Source organism: Mustela lutreola, chromosome 12 (genome assembly GCF_030435805.1).
Source record: "Mustela lutreola isolate mMusLut2 chromosome 12, mMusLut2.pri, whole genome shotgun sequence".
NCBI lineage: Eukaryota > Metazoa > Chordata > Mammalia > Carnivora > Mustelidae > Mustela > Mustela lutreola.
The window spans coordinates 76,578,926-76,599,169 of NC_081301.1; the positions used below are offsets into that span (position 1 = coordinate 76,578,926).

General features: G+C 38.4%; 1 long non-coding RNA gene across 1 annotated transcript; it reads left to right on the forward strand.

Annotated features, from left to right (window-relative positions):
• The first annotated feature begins 4 nt into the window (after window positions 1-4).
• On the forward strand, window positions 5-1,614 carry LOC131813104 (uncharacterized). The gene is made up of 3 exons (XR_009346602.1): window positions 5-85; window positions 940-1,018; window positions 1,472-1,614. It is a non-coding gene; the product is annotated as an uncharacterized LOC131813104 (long non-coding RNA).
• Window positions 1,615-20,244: the final 18,630 nt, after the last annotated feature.

Below are 20,244 nucleotides of genomic sequence, written 5' to 3' on the forward strand. Positions count from 1 at the left end.
AGGGGCGGGCTTCGTCTCGGGAAAGCTACACCCAGGGGCGGTATTACCCCAGGGTGAGCCACGCTCAGGGGCGGGACAAGTCCAGGTAGGCGCCCTCAGGACGGGGCCACTTTGAGGTTGAGCCACACTTGGGGTGGTGACTATGTCCAGGGCAAACCAGGGCAAACCGTGCCAAGCGCGGGATAACGTTCAGGGCAACGCATACGCGGGGGCGGACCACGTCCAGAGTGAGCCCATCTAGGTGCGGGGCTGAGGAGGCTGTGGCTTTTGGCTTCTTCATGGCGGCTGTGCTGTACCGTCTGACTGTTAAGCATTTCACCTTAGTCTTCTGGATCCTGTCTCCATCACTTCCGAAAGTCGAGTTTTGATTTGCCTCAAAGTCAGATTTTGACGGAGAACTTCTGGGTATCGGAACGACCTTCCCTTCTGCCCAGAAGGACCCTTCCCACAGTCTGCCTTTTCCATCCTGGCTGTTGGCTCTAGAGGCCTCTCAGAGAATGTGCCTCAGAGAATGTGCTGAGGCTTGGGGGTGGGGCCGCGCCTGGGCCACGGGAGCGCCCTTTGCGGAGGTCACTGGATGGAACTTGCTGAGGTGATCCTAGTAATGAATAGAGCGGCCATATGGACCCCTGTTAAGACTTCACCTTGTACCAGCTGCCTGCCCTTGTACAAGAAGCCTGGCTCAGATCTCATCTATTATTTGCAGAGATAATAATATCTGACAGGGGTGGCCCTGAGACGTGGAATGAAGTGAAACATTTAGAGTCGTGTTAAGGGTTGATGATACTGAAGGGTTTGGGGCGCCTGTGGTGACCTCGTGGACTTCCGGCCCCCGGAGAGCCTAGTGCCTTGCAAGTGCCTGCACTGGTCGGGACAGTGAGACGTCAAGATGTGAGTTCAGACACTCAATTAACAGTCATCATTTCTGATTCGCGGCAGAACCCGGAACTGGAAGGATGTTCGCAGTTCGCCAGTTTTCAAACAAGCCAACAAGAGCTTCAACCACGGGGACCTAGCGGTGAGTTCAGTAGGAATGGTTTGTGGGAACCTCAGGTATAGGTCAATCGAGGCATTATGGACAGGCTAGAGGCAGAGCCCTTTGTCACGCCTTGCCTGAACCAGGATAGCAGGACGCGCACCTCTCCAGCAGGCGGGACTACGTGTCTTTGACTAGACGGAAACACTCAGGTAGTTGTCTTACGTTGAGGGCATTGATGCATTCATGCCACTGTGTGTCCTGGTTCTGTGTTAGGAAGTGTCACCATGTTTATCATAGTAAGCGGTGGAGGAGAATCCCATTTGCAACTGTTTCCACTATTAGAAAGTATTAAATGTGAATTTGAAAGATATGTGAAGCTAAAATAAACCTCGTAGATTCCCACCTTCAGCAGAACAGTTACTGTTAACTGTGTGGTGCATCTTAGAGATTTTACTATGTCTTTTTAAAAAAATTAATCAATTTATTTGACAGAGATCACAAGCAGGCAGAGAGCAGGCAGAGAGAGAGGAAGGGAAGCAGGCTCCCTGCCAAGCAGAGAGCTGGATGTGGGGCTCCGTCACAGGACCCTGGGATCATGACCTGAGCTGAAGGCAGAAGCGTTAACCCACTGAGCCACCCAGGTGCCCCACTATGTCTATTTTTAACACTGCTTAAGTAATATATATTTTAACTGAAAACACTATCATAAACCTTTTTAAGTTATTATAAACTTTAATAATGTTTTTATGATACCATTCTTTTAAGTGGTAGAATATTCCACTGCTTTTTGTTGACATTTGGTTAGTTTCTAACTTCTGAAATTTTACTATTTTGGCTTGCCATGTTTGGTCATAATTGTACTTATTATAAACCCTTCTGTTCCAAACAGCATCAAGCTTTTCCTATGTCTGATTAACCCCATATTCTGCCCTAGGTCAAATGCTTTTTTCTTTCTCTTGCTTCCTTAGATGAGTTGTGTACTCATGTGGTTAGCTGATTCAGCAGTAGACTGTCCTCTGAGTGTCAAGCCAATGAAACCAAATGCTTGCTAAACATCCTCAGTATAAGATCTTACATAATGAACCTGTTGTCTTCCTTTATCTCTAACCTTCCCTTCCCCATACAGTTCCAGTTTCAGTAGCACCTGAAAATCCAAGCAAGAAACACAAGAGCCACTTTACATTCTTCCCTCTTTATTGTAGCTTGCACCTACTTTGTGGAGAAGCTGGAAAAATATGCCGTGCAGAGAAATCCTCAAACTCTCACAGTATAGGACATTCCCCAAAGAGATTATAGGATCCTTCAGGTCATGAGCTATATTTTGGTAATTAATTTTAATTATATTAGTAATAGATGTTCACATTCTCCTGAGTCAAAATTAAAACACTCTTATTAAAGTTAAATACCCCATTCCAAAACAAAGTGTCTCATTCCACATCAATCAATTAATTAATTTCTGTGCTACTTATATCAATATAGACTATTGGTTTCCTAGTTGATTCAGTTCAGTCTGCTACTGTCTATTTATTTTGGTGCCCAAGTTGTCATTTTTAGTGATTACCTCAGTCTGACTGCTGTGTTCTTTTGATTTATCTCAGTCATTTTTACTTTCTGATGTTTCAAGTTGATTGTATACTTTTCCCTGCATAATCCTTCAGTCCTTGATTTCTTTAATGGAAAATGGTATTTAGAAGCCAACGTCAGTTTGCTAGATGTGTTCATTATTATTAGGATGTTGCTGTTTGTTGGCTGTCTCAATAAATAGAGTTAAGGAATATGTATATATATGCAGACACACACACACACACATTCACACATTTAAATATTAATTTATTTTTCTCGTCTCTACATATGTTGAAAGTTGTGAGTTCACACCAGTACTTCTAGTTATAATCCAACATCGCAGGGTTCACTGTAGTTTTCTCCCTTTCCAGGGGAAAGGCTGTCTGCTTTTCCCCATTGAGAATGATATTCACTGTGGCTTTTTCATAGGTAGATTTTATGAAGTTGAGAAATGTTCCCTCTATCCCTGTACTTTGAAGAGTTTTAATCAGGAACGGATGCTGTATTTTGTCAAATGCTTTTTCTGCATCAACTGAGAGGGCCGTGTGGTTCTTTTCTTTTCTCTTATTGATTTGTTCTATAGATTGATTTGCGAATGTTGAACAACCTTTGCATCCCAGGGATAAATCCCACCTGGTCATGGTGGATGATCTTTTTATTGTATTGTTAGCTAGGATCCTGTTAGCTAGGATCTTGTTGAGAATCTTGGCACCCATATTCCATCAGGGATATTGGTCTGAAATTCTCCTTTTTGATGGGGTCTTTGCCTGATTTGGGGATCAAGGTAATGCTGGCTTCATAGAAAGAATCTGGAAATTTTCCCTCTGTTTCTATTTTTTTAAACAGCTTCGGGAGTGTAAGTGTTATTTCTTCTTTGAATGTTTGATAGAATTCCCCAGGGAATCTGTTAGGTTGTGGACTCTGTTTTTTGATCACTGCTTCAATCTCATTACTAGATATTGGTCTGTTCAGGTTGTCAATTTATTTCTGTTTCAGTTTTGGAAGTTTATAGGTTTCTAGGTCGAATCCATTTCTTCTAGGTTGCTTAATTTACTGGCATATAACTGTTGGTAATTTCTGATTATTGTTTCTATTTCCTTGGTGTTAGTCATGATCTCTCCCCTTTCATTCATAATTTTATTAATTTGGGTCCTCTCTCTTTTTGTTTGGATTAGTTTGGCCATTTGTTTATCGATCTTATTAATTTCTTTCAAAGGACCAGCTTCTAGTTTGTTGATGTGTTCTACTGTTTCTTTAGTTTCTAACTCATTGATCTATGCTCTAATCTTAATTATTTCCCTTCTTGTGCATGGGGTTGGCTTAATTTGTTGATTTTACAGTTCTTTAAGGTATAGAGAGAGTTGGTGTGTTCAAGATTTTTTAATTTTTTTGAGTGAGGCTTGGATGGCTATGTTTTTCCCTCTTAGGACTGCCTTTCCCATATCCCATAGGTTTTGGACCTCTTTGTTTCTTTGTTCTCATTGGTTTCCATGAGTTGTTTAAGTTCTTCTTTGATTTCATGGTTGATCCAGGCATTCATGAGCAGGGTCTTTAGCGTCCAAGTATTTGAATTCCTTCCAAATTTTTCTAGTGGATGAGTTACAGTTTCAAAGCATTGTGGTCTAAGAGAATGCAGGGAATTATCTCAATCTTTTGGTATCGGTTGAGCCCTGATTTGTGACCCAGTATGTAGTCTATCCTGGAGAAATTTCCACGTGCACTCAAGAAGAATGAGTATTCCCTTGTTTTAGGGTAGAATGTTCTGTATATATCTATGAGGTCCTCTGGTCCAATGTGCCTTTCAAAGGTTATGTTTCTTTGTTGATTTTTTGCTTAGATGATCTGTCTCTTGGTGAGAGTGGTGTGTTAAGATACCCTACAACTAAAAAGAAAAAAAGATCCCCTACAATTAATGTGTTCATATCAATATGACTCTTAATTTTGTTTAACGGTTGGCTTATGTAGTTGGCTACTCCCGTGTTAGGGGCATAGATATTTATAATTGTTAGATTGACTTGGTGGAGAGACCCGTTAAGAATGATATGGTGTCCTTCTGTATCTCTGACTACAGTCTTTAGCTTAAAATCTAACTTATCTGAAATGAGAATTGCTACCTCAGCTTTCTTTTGAGGCCCATTGGCATGAAAGATGGTTCTCCATCCCTTCACTCTCTTTTCTTTTATTTACTTATTTGACAGAGAGAGAGAGAGATCACAAGTAGGCAGAGGCAGGCAGAGAGAAAGGGGAAAAGCAGGCTCCCCGCTGAGCAGAGAGCCTGATGCAGGGCTCAATTCCAGGATGCTGAGATCATGAACTGAACTGAAGGCAGAGGCTTAACCCACTGAGCCACACAGGAGCCCCTCCATCCCTTCACTTTCAATCTGGATGTATCTTTAGGTTCAAAACGTGTCTCTTATAGACAGTGCATGGACAGGTCCTGTCTTTTTATCCCATCTGCAACCTTGTGCCTTTTTATGGGAGCATTTAAGCCAGTCACATTGAGAGTAGTTATTGAAAGTTAAGTTTTTATTGACATCATGTTTCCTGTGAAGTCCTTATTTCCATACATTATCTCTGTACCTTTCTGTTCTATGTCACTTTTGGCTCTTTCTTCTTTTATAGAATCCCTTTAATATTTCTCGTAGTGCCGGCTTGATGGTCACATAATCTTTTAGACCTTGCAGGTCTTGGAAGCTCTTTATCTCTCCATCCATTCTGAATGTCAGTCTTGCTGGATAAAGTATTCTTGGGTGCATGTTCTTCTCATTTAGTGCCCTGAATATGTCTTACTAGCCTTTTCTGGATGCCAGGTTTCTGTGGACAGGTCTGATTTTATTCTGATCTTCCTTCCTCTGTATGTAAGAAATCTCTTCCCCCAGCTGTCCTTAAGACCTTCTGTCTGAATCTCTGATTCGTAAACCTCACAATTAGGTGTCTGGAGATCTTTCTAGACTCATTGATCTCTGCCTCTATGACATGAACACTTGTTCCATTCCCCAGATGAGGGAAAATTTCCCCAGTATTTGTTCAATTGTATCTTCTAGTCTTCTCTTTCTCCACCCTCTTGGGGATCCCAATAAGTCTGACACTGGAACATTTCATGGCATCATTTATTTCACTAATTCTGTTTTCATGGCTTCTAAGTTGTTTGTTCCAGGCTTCCTCCTGACCCTGCTTTTCTATCAGTTTTTCTTCTACATCACTAATTAGATCATTTGCCTCAGTTACCATAGCTATTAGAATATTTAGATTAGATTGGATCTCCTTGGTAGTATTTTTAACTTCTTCCAGATCAGCTCTCCCTTCTACCCTTAGAGATTTTTATTGCCATGATTGGTCTTCTCCAACCTAGTCATTGCCTGGACAGTTTTTACCCTGAATTCCATTTCGTGCATATTGTTTATATCCATATCCAATAGTTCTGTGGCAGAGGTTGCAGTCTCTGAATTTTTTCTCTGTTTGGTGTTCATCCTCCTAGTCATTTTGGTGAGAGATGGTTATGAGGATGTATATATATCAACTATGATCCTGTCAAGGTACCCCTCTCCACTGATGATCTTCTGCTCCTGTAGAGAGCCAGAAGTGTATAATGTTACATCTCAGGCTGATTTCATGGGTGTTCAGAGTGTTCTGGTAGATATTTAGCTCAATTCAGGGGACCAGCTGAAACAGGGTCTCTTACTTTTCTGCCATCTTGCACCTCCCCTCTGAAATTCTGTTTCTGTTATTTTGTTTCTAGGTTTTCCCATCATGTAAATACTCACCTTTGCTTAAATTACTATGCCATTGGAAAAAATTAATTTTTTTTTTTAAGAGAGAGCATGAGCAGAGGGAGGGAAGGTCTCAGAGGGACAGGGAGGAAGAAAGACTTAATCAGGCTCCAGACCTAGTGCAGAACCAACACAGAACTTGATCTCATGACCCTGAGATCATGACCTGAGCTTAAATCAAGAGTCAGACACTTAATAGACTGAGCCACCCAAGTACCCTGAATATTTGTTAATCTTGAGGAGAAATTTTCTTTAACTTCTAGATTATGGTATTGTTCTTATCAGTACAAATGTCAGGATCAAATCATAATGGATCAAACTTGGGATGTTCAAACAAATGATAGCCTTGGCATATTCTTCCCCAAGGAGACAGATAGCAAAACCTGGAGTTTATTTCTTATCCCTCCATTCTCACCTCACTAACTTTCTTCCTTTTTAAGGATTTTTTGGGGGACTTTTTCTTTCACACTGGAATTTCTGCCATAGAGATTTATCATTTCCTCAGTATTGTTATCTATTAAAATCATCTCAATGTTGTGTTCTCATCAAAACCGTGAAATAGATATCTTTTTCATTTTACAGATTAGAAACTGAGACCTAAATGGTTAATTGCATTGCTCAGGGCCACACTCTAGATGTCATCTTAGGGATTTAATTCTTCAGACATGATACTGACTTACCTGAAATGTTACATGTAGTATAGATCTTTGCAGTTTTTAAGCAGCAGTATTGTCTTTTGGTTCCTGTGTTATTTTTTCTCTTTCTTTCTTTTCCAATTTCTTTGGACTCTCAACTTTTACCCTTGTTCATTTTTTTTTTTTAATTTATTGCTTCTTCTGTTTCTCTCATTAAACAGATTCTTTCTTTTATTGCTTATACTCTGCCTTAGCAGTTTGGCTTCCATAATTTCTTTTTTTTTTTTTTTAAGATTTTATTTATTTGACACAGAGAGAGTAGGCAGAGAGAGAGGAGGAAGCAGGCTCCCTGCTGAGCAGAGAGCCTGATGTGGGGCTCAATCCCAGGACCCTGAGATCATGATCTGAGCTGAAGGCAGAGGCTTTAACCCACTGAGCCACCCAGGTGCCCCTGGCTTCCGTAATTTCTGTAAAGAATTTTAGCTAAGTCAGCCTCAGAGTTTGAGTTTGGTCAAATTCCTGCTTTCTTTTTTCATCCTTTCTGAAATCCTCATTGGTCATCTTCTGAGTTTCCTCAAAATCTGGTGACTTTCTGCTTTCGGACCATGGGGTTAGCTTCTATTCCTGGTATAACATGTAGGTGGCTTCCCTTGTGGAAAGGATGTACTTTTTAGGATTCTGCTGTGGGCCTGTCCAGAGAGGCCACAATTCCTAAAAGAGGCTCCTTCCAGGAGCTTGTTTAATTCTCCTTCTAGGCTACCTAGTTTTTTTTTTTTTTTAATTTAATTAATTAATTTATTTGAGACAGAGAGTGAGTGAGAGCTAAAGAGCATGATCATTGGGGGTTGGGGAGGAGCAGACTCCCCACTGAGGAGGGAGCCCAACATGGGACTCCATCTTGGGACTTGGATCATAACCTGAGATGAAGGCAAATATTTAACCAACTGAGCCACCCAGGCTACCTAGCTTTTGAAATATATTCAAAATTTTATTTTATTTTATTTTTTACCAGGGTAATAAGCACGTGCTTTTAAAAGCAAATATTTTAAAAGACTTATAAAGAGAAACAGCAGTTCTTTCTTTCATCCCTTTCTACCCCCTCAATAACTCTGTCTTCTTTTTTGATATTTCTAAATAATAGGTACATACTGCTCTTTCCTGAATTATGAACATTGGGTATTGCATATTAATTTTTTTATATAATAGCCTTTATTTCTTTTCTTTATTTTTCTAATTTCTGTCCTTATTATTCTTATATAGTCTTCTACCACAATTTTTGGTTAAATCAGCTGTTAGTGTTTATGATATTATTACCTTGAAAATATTGTGCATTGCAGACTCAAGTAACATACTGTGACTTCTTTTATTCTGGGGTATTTTTTTCTGTAGTTAAACATTTCCTCTAATATTTGTTTAGCTCTCTAGGAATGTATGGCTCCCCCCCCACCAAAAAATAGTCCAATTTTTCTGTTCTAATCCTTAAAATACCTCTATATACCAAAACACCAATTAATTTATTGTTTTATTTTTTTTCTTCAGTAACCCTTGTAGGGACCAAAGGGAGGCAGCCCCAAGATGAGCCACTTTGGCATCAATATTATTTTGAGTTAAAAGCAATCCAAACCCTGCAGTTTCAGAAAAATCCGCCCCCTCCCCCAAATGCCTGTTTGTACCAGGAAAAGACCTATTAATAGAGATTCCTCTTTACCTAAGAAACTTACTTAAGTAAAAAGGCAACCTTTGTTTTCTAAACATCTCTTCACCTTCCTAGTAATGGTCTTTCTCTTCTTGTATCCTCATACCACCTTTTTCTCCTTAGATCATATAAGCATCATGTTGCCTCACTGTCTTTGGAATTTCCATGTCTATGTGGATTCCCCATAAGTAGGCTATTAAATTTTATTTTCTCCTGTTAATCATCTCTTGTCAATTTGATCCTTAGTCCAGCTAGAAGGACCATGAAAGGTAGAGTAAACTCTTTCTCCACAATAACCTCCTTCAACATGTCTCCAATTTACTCTAGTCTTTCACTTTCTCCTTCTTTCAGAAGGAGAGGTGTAATTCTGGGACTTTTTTTTTCCCCTTCCTGTGTTGGAATCCTATTTCCTGGATTTCATGTAGGTAATTTTCCCATATTCTATAGTATATCCAGCATTGTCATGAAAGAATATACTATAGTACTATACTATACTTTGATACTTTTTCATTCATAGTTCTTGGCTTTCAGTGGACCTGTGTAATTTGAAATGCATATCCTTCAGTTCTTGGAAATTTTCTTACATTATTTGGTAGATACCAGCCCTTTCTTTTCCCTTTTCTTTCTTCTTAGAAGTCTTCTCAATGAGAAGGTAAAATTCCTGAATTAATTCTCTAATTTCTGTTATTTTTCTCAATTTTTCCTGCTGTATTGTTTTATCATTTTATTTTAGTGAGGGATTTTTCTCAACTTTGTTTTCCAACATTTATAAAGTTAACCGGTTTCTTTCTTTCTTTCTTTCTTTCTTTCTTTCTTTTTTTTAGCATATTTTACTTATTCTTGTTCTTTAAATGTTTCTGCTTTTTTGTTTTACATAGCATGTGGTGGTTATTGTTTTATAGACATAACATTTCCATTTATTACTTTGAATATTTGAAAAATTTTAGAAGTGTCTCTCTCTTTTTTCTTTCTTTCTTTTTTTTTTTAAGATTTTATTTATTTATTTGACAGAGAGAGAGAGATCACAAATAAGCAGAGAGGCAGGCAGAGAGAGAGGGGGAAGCAGGCTCCCCACTGGGCAGAGAGCCTGATGTGGGGCTCAATCCCAGGACCCTGGGATCATGACCTGAGCCGAAAGCAGAGGTTTTAACCCACTGAGCCACCCAGGCACCCCTTTTCTTTCTTTTTTTAATCTTACATTTGTGTTGGAGCTTTTTCTCAGTTGCCTGGTGACTCATAGGTATCAGTGAATGAGAGGCATCAGAAAATAAAATTGACAGGCTACTATACTTTTTCATTTGTCAGAATTGACATTTGTCATTTACAGAAACTCAATTTAAGCTAGCTTAAGAAAAAAGGGAACTCTCTTGCCATACACAGAAATAAAACACAGATATGGCGGGATTCAGGAGCTCATACAGTGTTGTCACTGTGATCTCTCTTTATTTTGGGATGAGGGCACTTCCTTTTATACCACATGAAATAAGTGAAAGAAAAGAGGAAAGAGGAGTGCTGTTATCAAAAGAAGGTTATAAGGGAAAGGAATACTTGAAAGGGAAAAACCATAGCTATTTCCTAAAGCCCTTTCAGATGGCACATGTGAGACCCAGGATCCTAAAATGTAAGTTTATTTTATAGTTGAGTTATTATCACTCTTAATAAAGCAAAATCTATTCCCTTCCAGGACTGTGATGTGTTATTCTCTCACATACCTACTTCTCTCCCCTATCCAAATGTGTTTGAGATTATCCTTCTGAAAAACAGCATATTCTTGACCCAGAGATTCTTTAAGACAGCAGTTCTCATTCTTCAACAAGCATAAAATTCGTAGGGTTCTTTTTCAAATGTAGGTGCTGACTCAGCATGTTCTTGGTGGGGTATGAAACTTCTGTATTTTTGAAAGATGCCAGTTAATATTGATGCTACCAGTTCTTGGATCACACCTTGAATGGCAAAGCTTAAAGCATTTGGTTTAATTTTTCAAGTTGCCATTGCTTAGAAACTTTTCCAGAAAATCTGAAACCTGACTTTGGCTACAGTGTCTTACTTTCACAAACTTCAGGATCAAACCAAGTCCTTCATGTCTTAGTAGGTAGGCTAACTTTTTCAGAATGAGTAACTTCCGAACACCAGAGTAAAAAGAAAAAAAAAAAAAATGATGAGGAAAAGAAATGCCACAAGACTTTCTGGGCAGGATTTACATTTTCTGAATCTCCAGTACCTCAGGCTCTCTGTTCTTCTGTGTGAGCACAGACCTTGGAGGAAGTCTCTAGTCTATAAATGTGACTACAAATGGATGTGAGATTGGCCAAAATCAATCCCCTATCTAACAGATGCTAACTGGTTATTTTTACACAATCGGAAATCCATAAAGAAATTAAGAAAGCCCATAAGAATTAAATCCTAGGCTCAATAACTGATAAGTGAATTGTCCCATCATGAGGGCATGTGTGTTCACAAGTAGTGGGAAGTACATGTCATCCTGTAGCAGTGGTCCCCAATTGATATACTTTTGTTATTTAATAGTAGTACATCAGTTTCGCAGTACTATCACTCCTAAATTTAGCTATGCATATTTCTCTATGATAAGAATAGAAACTTGAATAATGGCAGCATGTATTTTTCGCTGAAGTCCCCTCAGTCTTTTCTATCTCCTTTTATATCTCTTAGAACTCATATTTAATAATTCCTCATGTCCCTGAAATCTTTAAATAATAAAAAATGAAAGCACTGCTGAGTGTAATCTGGCACCAGGAACAATCCCGGCTTTGGCGAGGGGTGTGGAGTGAGCACAGGCTTGGGGACAGGGGCACCCCTGTGTGCTAAACCTGGCTCTGACATTACTTCCTTCAGAAACCTGGGGCAAGTGCTCAGCTCAATTGCCCCCAGCTGAAATGGGCAAGAGACTGATAACAATCTTCCTTTCCCAGAGAGAATTAATTAACTGGCAGAGCAACTGTGGGGAGAGGTTCGGGGGAAGAAGGCCTATAAAATACTCAATAAATACATAGGAGTTCTGTGAGAATGTGTTCACTGGACCTCATCAACCCCAAAAGTGGCTTGCAAGTTTCTGTGCAATTAATAATTGCTAAAATCTTAAAGAGCAGTTGACACATTATATTGGAATCACAATAATGAGTATGTTTATATTTTTCATATGTATTTATATAAACCAGAGGGTTATTATGAATACCTGTGATATCCTTTCAGATTCCTAGATTTACAGATGGAAAAGAATTTTAAAAATTGACTAAATAATTTCATCCATTTTATAGGAAAAAAGTGGCGGCACAAGGAGATTGATTTAGCCAGAGACATAGAGTGTGACTGCTTTTATGCCAGAGGCAGGACAAGAAAAGGAAGAAAGAAAAATGAGCATTTGTTGAGGGTCTCCTAAATGCCAATATCCTGCTAGGATTCTTCACATAAAGGAATCCATTTAATGCTCACAGCAAACCTTTAGGATGTGATCTGTATAGGTTTTCTTGTCTAACCCAGCACGATTAGCAAAAGTAGGAGGTGGAGTGTATGTCTTAGTGGTTGAAAGGTCATGTTTTTTTTTTTTCTTTGTTTCATTATACCTAACTACCTCTCTAATATCGAATTGCCAGTGGTTGAAGATTCCAGGATAGTGTGGCAGGCGGCCTGGGGAATCTGGAACCAGTCCTCCTTGACATTTTCTGGGACCTTGAATGGAGAGAGTTCCTTTCTCCATAACAGGTCCCATGTTCTGCATTCCAGAAATAACACTAGTTCTGGTCTCTAGGCACAGTTTTGCAGCCTCCTGAGGCTCCCATATCACCTATAATTCCTTAGCTTATCTTTTCTTTACCTATTAAATTTTCCCAAAATTATTTTTGAAACTTTATAAAATGTATCTTTGAACTTCTCTTTATCTCGTTCAGTGTTGAATCTTTCCCAAGGTTTTAGAGGCCCTCTTCCCCCCAGAATACTTTAGAGTTAATTTTTTTCATTAGTAAAGAGTAACCATCACATGTTGTGGATTATGCATGACCCACATACTCTACAGATTAGAGAACAAATGACATGTTTTCCACAAATTATGTTGCAGTGTAGTTTATAGCCTACCAACATATCTATGAAAACATGTTATCAGAAAATTCAACATAAATTCAGAGCCTTCCCTACTTGAAAACCTACAATCCATTAATGTCACATTTTACTAATTCTAACTGGTAACCTCTCAGTCTTGCTGTAGACCCTTGTCAGTTTGTTATAGGAAATCAGTTTTCCATATAAGAGCCTTGCTTATATTTAAATGCTGAGAACATTTTAATTCTCCCTCTTAATCTCTTCCAGTGAAACCTCGTATGTGAAAACCATGTACTCCATGGTTTTCTTGGCTGTATATATTTCCAGCTTATTATTTAGAAAATTTATAAAATTATGTGATCAATAGTCTTGAAGTTGGGTCTCTTAAGAAAGACATGTTGGCAATGCTAAGCTTATTAAGAGCATAACACAGTCTTGAGAATGACATCAAAAAAGCTAGAATCCAGAACTTTCATAAACTTGGGACTTGATATATGTTAATCCAGTGATTCATGCATTAATCGCTTATGAAAATAGCTTCTTAAATAAAATTCCACTTGGATTTGCTATTTGTAATCCAAGGGAAAGTCCTTTGTGGTAACCTCAGTCAAGGTAGTGTCTTTTCAAAGTTTGCTATTTCTATGAGCTATTTCATCGTGGAGCCTCTTTAATCAAGGGAAGCAAAGGTTTATTGTGAATTACGGGGTGAATCTGAGCTATTTTTATAGTAATTCTGAATACTCAGAGAAATATCAGAATAGTCCCAATTTGGCTGTTAAGACAATTGAGAAATTCAGAATTCTCTGAAAGGGCTGCTAGAAAGCTCCATATTCACAAGTTAAATGTATATCTCATTCACTTCTTGCTTTGGTTATACTGATAGAACAAATGTATGAGAAAGGTTGTTTGGGGTTTTTATGCTTCTGGAGTATTCTATCATTTACCTATGGCTGTCTACCAGTCCAGCCCAAAATAATGGTTTAAAACCACCACTTCTTTATGATTTTGTGGCTTGGCAACTAGGGCAGGGCCCAGCTGAGTTGGCTTGGCTCTGCAACACCAGATATTGGATTAGGCTCAATCTTATATTTGGGCCATTTCTGGGACAGCTCAGGCTGCTCTCTGCATGCTCTCTTATTCTCTAAGAGGTTTGCCGAGGCTTTTCTGTAGTTCCAGAAGACCAAGCAGAAAAAGTGAGTCCCAGTGCACAAGCCTTTGTGGATCTTTTGCTTGCATCATATTTGCTGTTATATCATTGGCTAAACAAGTGAAATGGCTCAGCAAAGTCACTGTGGGAGAGGACTACTCAGGGAACAGATACAGAATCTTATGGAAAGGGGTAACAACAATAATCACTAACACAGAGATCCATAGAATCCTTTCATCTTTTAGGAAATGAATATTAGATCAGATCAGGTGTGGGCAAACTATGGCCTATGGGACAAATTCAGCCTGCTACCTGTTTTTGTAAATAAGAGTTTATGGAAACACAACTATGCCCATTCATTTATATATTGTTGAATGCTCTTTTGTGCCACACTGGCAGGGTTGAGTAATTGCTACAGAAACACAAAGTAAGGCACAAAAAGCCTAAAATATTAGTCTCTGGACCTTCACAGAAAATGTTTTCCAACCATGAAGTGGATAATTCACCTTTTTCTCTATCTCTAAACTGTAAAGCACTGGAGTACTTTTTAATAACTGAGTTCCAGAGGATGAAATTGAGGTGTCATTTGGGGAATCAAAAACTAGGATGAAAAAGGCTGTATTACTAGCCAATACCTGAAACAATGGTCCTTTCCCTATGAATAAATGATATGTAAAAAATTCTACCAAGATAAGCTGTGGGTAATTTGGGGAATAAGATTAAGCTACCAATCCTTTTCCTATGTGTATATTAGTGTGTGTATATATATGTATTTTAAATCTAACTGACTAGCACCTCAAGCCAGTTCATGAGAGAATCAGTTCTTTTCCCTGATACCCCATTTTGAAAAGTTTTCCAATGTTCACAAACTCACACTGGCATAGTTGAAGCTGGTCAAGTAATCTCATTATATTCTATTTCACATGATCAGAGAGCTGTGATAGAGAAGGTGAGAGATACACACACACACACACACACACACACACACTACAGGTGTTTGAATAATTAGATTTTTATTATTTTCTATGTTCTTAGTTCTAGTTGGTCATATTTCATATGCAAGAGAAATAATTTTACATGTCCATGCACCAAATATGATAATTTAATATCTGTAATATGTAATATATGATAGTATATAGAATGGTATGAATAATATATACATAGGCAGATAGAGAATATATTAACATAATGTTATCTGACCATGAACATATCCCCAGCCCCTTTTTTGTTTGTTTACCACCATCATTAGAAATATATCTGACGATAGTCTATGAGAAAAAAAAAAAATCTGGTTTTTGTAATGCATACTGTATATGTTGTTGAAAATGTCCATTGAATGTCACTTCAAGTGTCTTTGATTCAGCCTAATTTCTATCAAGCTTTGAGTCTTGGTCACATCCAATGTGCTTGACACTATGGATGTGTAGGTTAGTATTCTATACATAGTATTCTATACTGGGCTACTGTTTAATAATCAAGGGTCAACAGAAATCAGAAAGCAGAAAACATATTCTTTAAGTGTGACCTTCAACTTATGACTGTTTTGTTAATCTTGAAAACTGAATGGTTACCAATTTAAATTTTTCATTGATTTGGTGTTGTTGGGGTTATGATTAAATTTGTTAGGCTATGTAGAGTGTTTGTAAGGGTGTCAGGTACATAGTTTTGCTGTTATTGTTTTCTTTGCAAGGACTTGGGCTTGCTTCAGTAGCACATATACTAAAATTGTTTGCATGGACTTTAGTCTTGTTGGTTCATGTTGAGTATATTGTTTACTACATATACATATATTTGTGAATTTAATATGTGTACATATAGATAAATGCATACCCAATCCTATAGAACTATAAAAAAGAGAAGTAAGGCTAAAAGTTAAGTTTAAAAAGACAAAATGAGGTAAAAAAAAATGGAGAAACAGTATGGTTGGCATCTGTAGGATGTACAAGCAGGATGGAACACATGCAAGAACTAAAGTTGTAAATGTTGAATATATGTAGATCTCGCAATTCATCGCATATTGTGGGAGCTCTCTGGGAATGGACGTGGTGGCTTAAAAACAAATTTGGCAAAGTTGAGCATAGATTTTTTCTATCTGTGTTTAAAGAAGATTTCATTTTATGGAGCAGTTTTAGGCTTACAGAAAAATTACTCAGAGAGGGTTGCCATATACCCCTTATTATTTCTTCCCATCCCCACAGTTCCTACTATTATCAACATGTTGCATTAGGGTGATGCTTTTGATAAAATTGAACAACCATATTGATATATTATTATTAACTGAAGCCTCTAATTTACATTAGAGCTCACTCTTGGCTTTATACATTTTAAGGTTTTGGCACATGTATAATGTCATATATCCACCATTACAGTATTATACTGAATAGTTTCTCTGTCTTAAAATTGCCCTGTACTCCATTAATTCATTCCTCCCCTTCCCTCTGAACCCCTTGGCAAGTACAGATCATTTTACTGTCTCCAGAGTTTTGTCTTTTCTGGAATGTCATATAGTTGAAATCATTCAAAATATAGTCTTTTCAGACTGGCTTCTTTTACTTAGTAATATGCATTTAAGTTTCCTCCTCCCCCCAGTCCTCGCCATAATAGCTTGATAGTTCATTTGATTTCAGCACTTTAATAATATTCCATTGTATGGATATACCATATTTTGTTTATCTCTTCACCTATTAAGGGACATCTGGTTGTTTGAAAGATTTGGCAATTATGAATGAAGCTGCTATAAACATTAGGAGCAGGTTATTGTGTGGAAATAAGTTTTCGAATTATGTGGGTAAACACCTAGCAGTTTGGTTTCTGGAACTTGTGATAAGCCCGTGTTTAGCTTTGTAGGAAATTGCCAAATTGTCTTCTAAGGCAGCCAAACTATTTCGCATTCTCACTCAGTGAATGAGAGTCCCTGTTGTTTGATATCCTCACCAGTGTTCGGTGTTGTCAGTGTTTTGGATTTTAACCATTCTAATGGGCTTTAATTTGCAATTCACAAATGAATATGGTGTTGAGCTTCTTTCTATATGCTTATTCGCCATCTGTAGATCTTCTTGGTCAGGTGTCTGTTCGGATCTTTTCCTGTTTTTTAAATTGTGTTGTTATTTTCCTATTGTTGACTTTTAGGAGTTCTTTGTATATTTTGGACAAGTCCTTTATCACTTTATGTGTTTTGAAGATATTTTTTTCCAGTCTGTGGCTTGTCTTTCACTCTGTTAACAGTTTCCTTCACAGAGCCAGAGTTTAAAATTTTAAGAAATCCAACTTACTGTGATTTCTTTTTTAAGAGCATGATTTTGATGTTGTATCAGAAATGACATTGCAAAACTGAACAGCGAGATTTACTTCTGTGTTTTTTCATGGAAATTTTCTACCAGTTTTTTAGGGAAATTATCCTCACAATACAAAACTTTGACTCCCTTAATGCTTTCCTTTCATCATATAATGTCCCCCTACCCTTTCTTTACTTATCTAAAGAAATCCTAACCATTCTTCAAAGAGTGAGTTCAAGACTTGCATCCCTAAAATTTTCCCTGACTACTTCAGACCATTTTGATCTCATCCTTTGAACTCCTAAAGCTATGTAATCTGCACTGCATTGTTCTTTACTGTATTTTACTCTGTTTTGTGCCATTTAAAAAATTATTTCCACATGGTACTCATATCTTGCAGGCAAGAGCCGTTAGAAATTCTACATCCTTTATAATTACAAGCAACGGGGGGTTGAACCACATTAGATTCTCAACAACAACAACAAAAAAATGCCTAGATTCAGGAAGCTGCAAAGTGAAGTTGTTAAGGGTCTGAGTTTTGAAGTTATATTGATACGGTTTTTATTTCACCTAAACAGTGGATGTCTGGAATGATCTTTGGCAAACTAGTTACTGAACCTCTCTCACTTGAGTATATCTATCTATAAATAGAGGGATAAGAATAATATCTACCTAATATGGTTGAGGTAGGTATCAACAGGAGATAAATGCATATAAGGATCTTAGCATACACGCTGGCTCATGGTGTGTGCTGTTGTAGTTGTTATTATTATTATTATAGTATTCTTTCTATAAATAAAGTAAGCTAGAGTATCAATGAGTTGTTAGTTATAATAAAGATGCAAATGTGAAAATACTTTGTGACCCCATGGTCATAATTATTATTATATTATTGTGCTTAAAAGTACATGTTGTGCTTCAGGAGTCAAGATGGCGGAGAAGTAGCAGGCTGAGACTACTTCAGCTAGCTGGAGATCAGCTAGATAGCTTATCTAAAGATTGCAAACACCTGAAAATCCATCGGCAGATCGAAGAGAAGAAGAACAGCAATTCTGGAAACAGAAAAACAAACACTTTCTGAAAGGTAGGACCGGTGGAGAAGTGAATCCAAAGTGACGGGAAGATAGACCCCGGGGGAAGGGGCCAGCTCCCGGCAAGCGGCGGAGCAACGGAGCACAAAATCAGGACTTTTAAAAGTCTGTTCCACTGAGGGACATCGCTCCAGAGGCTAAACCAGGGCGAAGCCCACGCGGGGTCAGCGTGGCTTCAGGTCCTGCAGGGTCACAGAAGGATCAGGGGTATCTGAGTGTCGCAGAGCTTGCACGTATTGGAACAGGAAAGCCGGCTACAGAGACAGAGCCGACAGTAAGCTCGCAGCTCTGGGTTACCTTAAACCGGTCACAGGCTTGGTGAGCTCAGAGCGCGGCCGGAGGTCAGGCAGACGGGAGTAACTGGGCGCTGTTCTCTGAGGGCGCACTGAGGAGTGGGGCCTTGGGCTCTCGGCTCCTCCGGGCCAGAGACCAGGAGGCCGACATTTGTATTCCCGTCCTCCAGAATTCTACGGAAAGTGCTCAGGGAACAAAAGCTCCTGAAAGCAAAGCCAAGCGGATTACTCACCCGGGCCCCTAATAAGGGCAGTGCAATTCCGCCTGGGGCAAAGACACTTGAGAATCACAACAACAGGCCCCTTCCCCAGAAGATCAACAAGAAATCTAGCCAAGACTAAGTTCACCTACAAAGAAGTGCGGTTTCAATACCAAGGAGAGCAGCAGAATTCCAGAGGAGGAGAAAGCAAAGCACGGAACTCATGGCTTTCTCCCTGTGATTTTTTTTTTTTTCCTTTTTTCCCTGTGATTTTTTTTTAGTCTTGCAGTTAATTTAATTTTTTTCTTTTTCATTTTTTTTCGTCTTCTTCTGTTAAAATTTTTTTAAGCTTTTACCTTTTTCTTTTTTAACGTTTTTTAACTAGTTTATCTAATATATATATTTTTTCCTTTTTATATTGTTCTCTATTAGTTTTCCTTTTTTAAATTCTTTTCTTTTTTTTTTTTTCTTTCTTTCTTTTTGAACCTCTTTTTATCCCCTTTCTCCCCCCCATGATTTGGGATCTCTTCTAATTTGGTTAAACCATATTTTCTTGGGGTTGTTGCCACACTTTTAGTATTTTACTTGCTCTTTCATATACTATTATCTGGACAAAATGACAAGGCGGAAAAATTCACCACAAAAAAAAAGAACAAGAGGCAGTACCAAAGGCTAGGGACCTAATTAATACAGACATTGGCAATATGTCAGATCTAGAGTTCAGAATGACAATTCTCAAGGTTCTAGCGGGGCTCGAAAAAGGCATGGGAGATATTAGAGAAACCCTCTTGGGAGATATAAAAGCCCTTTCTGGAGAAATAAAAGAACTAAAATCTAACCAAGTTGAAATCAAAAAAGCTATTAATGAGGTGCAATCAGAAATGGAGGCTCTCACTTCTAGGATAAATGAGGCAGAAGAAAGAATTAGTGATATAGAAGACCAAATGACAGAGAATAAAGAAGCTGAGCAAAAGAGGAACAAACAGCTACTGGACCACTGGACCACGAGGGGAGAATTCGAGAGATAAGTGACACCATAAGACGAAACAACATTAGAATAATTGGGATTCCAGAAGAAGAAGAAAGAGAGAGGGGAGCAGAAGGTATACTGGAGAGAATTACTGGGGAGAATTTCCCCAATATGGCAAACGGAACGAGCATCAAAATTCAGGAGGTTCAGAGAACACTCCTCAAAATCAATAATAGGCCGACACCCCGTCACCTTATAGTAAAATTTACAAGTCTTAGTGACAAAGAAAAATCCTGAAAGCAGCCCGGGAAAAGAAGTCTGTAACATACAATGGTAAAAATATTAGATTGGCAGTTGACTTATCCACAGAGACCTGGCAGGCCAGAAAGAGCTGGCATGATATTTTCAGAGCACTAAACGAGAAAAACATGCAGCCAAGAATACTATATCCAGCTAGGCTATCATTGAAAATAGAAGGAGAGATTAAAAGCTTCTAGGACAAACAAAAACTGAAAGAATTTGCAAACACCAAACCAGCTCTACAGGAAATATTGAAAGGGGTCCTCTAAGCA